Raw genomic sequence first — 3,102 nt, 5'->3', positions numbered from 1 at the left:
TATACTGTTTTTAATGTTGTTCTATTAACAATTAGGTCTTGATCCATAGAATTTTATAAATAAATGATTGGTTGGTCCAAAAAATTACAGCTAATAGGAATTTGATTGGTGACTGGGCTCAAGGTCATAAACAGCATATCAAATTTCAGATCATAAATGAGATTTCTGAGACCAAAATGAAAGACCTACACAATGGCAGCCGTACCTGGGAAACCCGCAAATTTTCACTAGAGGTTGCGTAAATTTGTCAAAATGATGCAAATATGCGCTTATTTATATAAATAAGTCTTCAAGTTCACTATCAGGCTTCAGGCAACACTAAGGAAATCCTTAACTTTTTAAAATATTCCTCAAGCCATACTACAATTTTACAAATTTACATGTACTTAACGCTTATCTCACTTTGAAAGCATCCAGCAATAATTTCATTGATTCATACACATCCCAATATAATGAACAACCTTCATATTGTTTATGAGCAGTATACTTGCAAGGTTTAGAACAAATAGTTATAAACCATGTGCTCTGTAGTTATCTCTCTTTTCAGATATTAAAGAAATGAAACTTGCCGAATACACCCAACTATCATACATTTTTTTTATATACAAATGAATGAATGGGGAGGAGTTGCGCTTATAAGCGTAATATATGTAAACTCTGTAAAAAAAACCCTTAAATTTGGTTATCTCAATTTGCAAGCACCCAATGACAATTTTATGCTTGCTTCGATTGTTTCAGAATCTAAAAAGGGTCCCAAATTTCTTAAAGAATTTCATTAAAATTCAAAAGAATGGTTTGGAAGGGCATGTGACAAGACGGACAAGGTGATTCCTATATACGGTACCTTAGTTTGCAGTTTTATTGAGAGCCACCTCAACTGAAATTGAGAAGAGGGAATGTGGACCAGGTGCACAGAGCAGGTAAGCGTCCTCTAATTTATAGACACCCAGATATTATCGCACTGGCACTTATTCGGTCTCGTTCAAATCGTACATTACTGGTAAGTAAATATTTGGCATCGTTATGGTTTATTCAGACTTACAGGCACTTGTTTGGAGAAATTTTCTTCACCTTAAACCCTATCAAAAGTTTCTGAGACATAAGATACCATAACACTTTTTTTTTCGCATATGTGTGTGGGTTTTTTCTTTTTTTTTTTTTTAATTTTGTCTTTTGGTTTTTGTATTTTTTAATAAGAGTAGACATCGACTGATATAAGGAAAATATGAAGAGTGCATTGGTGGAGATGGATCCAAACAATACCTCGTTGAAACGGCACATTTTAGATGGAAGTCGTTATAAGAAGTGCTATCTTTGAAGTTTTAAGCAACATACTACTGCACCTAAGGCGTATCGGGTTGAGCACCGAGTCGGAGAGTCCGTGTAACTACGGTAATGTGATGGAAACCTATGACTTCAAAAGATCTTTATATTGTACACGCCGAGCTATAGACAGTTGACATGCTGCCTAATAGGGTAAATATGTGCTATCAACGCCAATGGGAAGACGTCTTGTTTGTCGAATATCTATACAAAAAATACAAAAAAGCTCAAACATTGGAACAATTCGGATACATCAAACTAGCTAGTACATGACCTAAAAGTAAAAAAAAAAAACAAGAAGCAAATACGATGTTGGGGACAATATACAATACAATTACATATAACACTGAAATTAAGGAAAACAAGACATCACCAACGCACATTTTAACTAAAGCATTAGCACTATGAACTCCCGCCAGGAAAAAACATGAATGAGATCAGGATCCAGTTTCATAAAAAAATTCAAATTAAGATTTCCCCAACACGGATAATTGACCAATCAAATACTTGAAATTGAAGATTTGAGGAAAATCTCACTTGCAGAATTTTTATGAGACCGGGCACAGGTGTCCCCGAAAAGTAAGAGCCTAACTACATTAATGCGGATCCCCGACAGGCTGTCATTTAACAAAGTTTCGTGATGTAAATAAAGTAAATCCACAAATTAAATGTAGATGGTAAAAATAGAAAATCACCGTAAAACATAGGACAATACAAGCTATAACACGTTAGAACAGTTGATCTTGAACTTGATATCACATATAACAATAAATTATGTATAAATCAAATGAACCAGCGTGTAGAATTTACTTCATGATTTCAAAGAAAATGACATGTATCTCTGTGTAATTTCAACACCTTCACACGATGGTAGTGATTTAATACTGAGATAGGGAAAATACTTTAGTGAGTCATATGTTTAGTCGTGTAGCTTCTTTGATATGTTCTGTTGTAGCTCCCTCGACAAAGGGGCTACGCCTCTGTAGCTAGATAGTGTTTAGTTCGGTGGGTTGTTAATACGATAAGTCATGGAATCTAACTGAAGATATCGGGTCTCACCTGTGAGAAAGAAACTTTGCATGAGCTATAAATACAGGTCATATAGGCAGAAGAACTTACTCACTAGTTTTTGTTTAATCTTTTTGTTGTAATAACAATATGTAATGATGTAAGACATTTGGTTAAAGAATACAATACAATATGTCTTACATCATTACATATTGTTATTACAAATTCGGAAAGAATGTTTTCCAATGGTGTATATTGACTGAAAAAGTTAGTTCGGTAACGGTTTCACGACAACTCAGGAAGAGGTCCATTACTAATTTCAGCATAACAATATCCATCTCGATACATGCCTGTCCATAAATATGTGACTTAATCAAAATATTTATCTGCTACAAAAAAGATACTTGATTACAGCCCATGATTTTGAGGTACCTTCATACCTCCCATTACCGAATCAATTTGTCGCCAAAAATATTTTCGGATTATTTTTCACTATAACCCAATATTTGTTCCCCACTGACACACACATACACAAAAAAAAAAAAAAAACAAACAAAAAAAAAAACAAGATTTCTGTGTCTCAATTGTTCGAGCGTCTTCTTATGACATCAAGTGTAAATTCGACTCTACAAGGTATTGCTCAACAAATTTGGTATCATTCGATAAATAATTTACTTTACCATAATAAAACCACAAAAACCTAATTTTCATGAAAGAATTTTCAAACAGTGTAAAAATATTACCCCTACCCTCAGAAAACTGGTCTCAGAA

Source organism: Perna viridis, chromosome 4 (genome assembly GCF_037379345.1).
Source record: "Perna viridis isolate PV_CMFRI_1.1 ecotype Kerala chromosome 4, ASM3737934v1, whole genome shotgun sequence".
NCBI classification, from domain to species: domain Eukaryota; kingdom Metazoa; phylum Mollusca; class Bivalvia; order Mytilida; family Mytilidae; genus Perna; species Perna viridis.
This window is presented reverse-complemented; position numbering follows the sequence as displayed.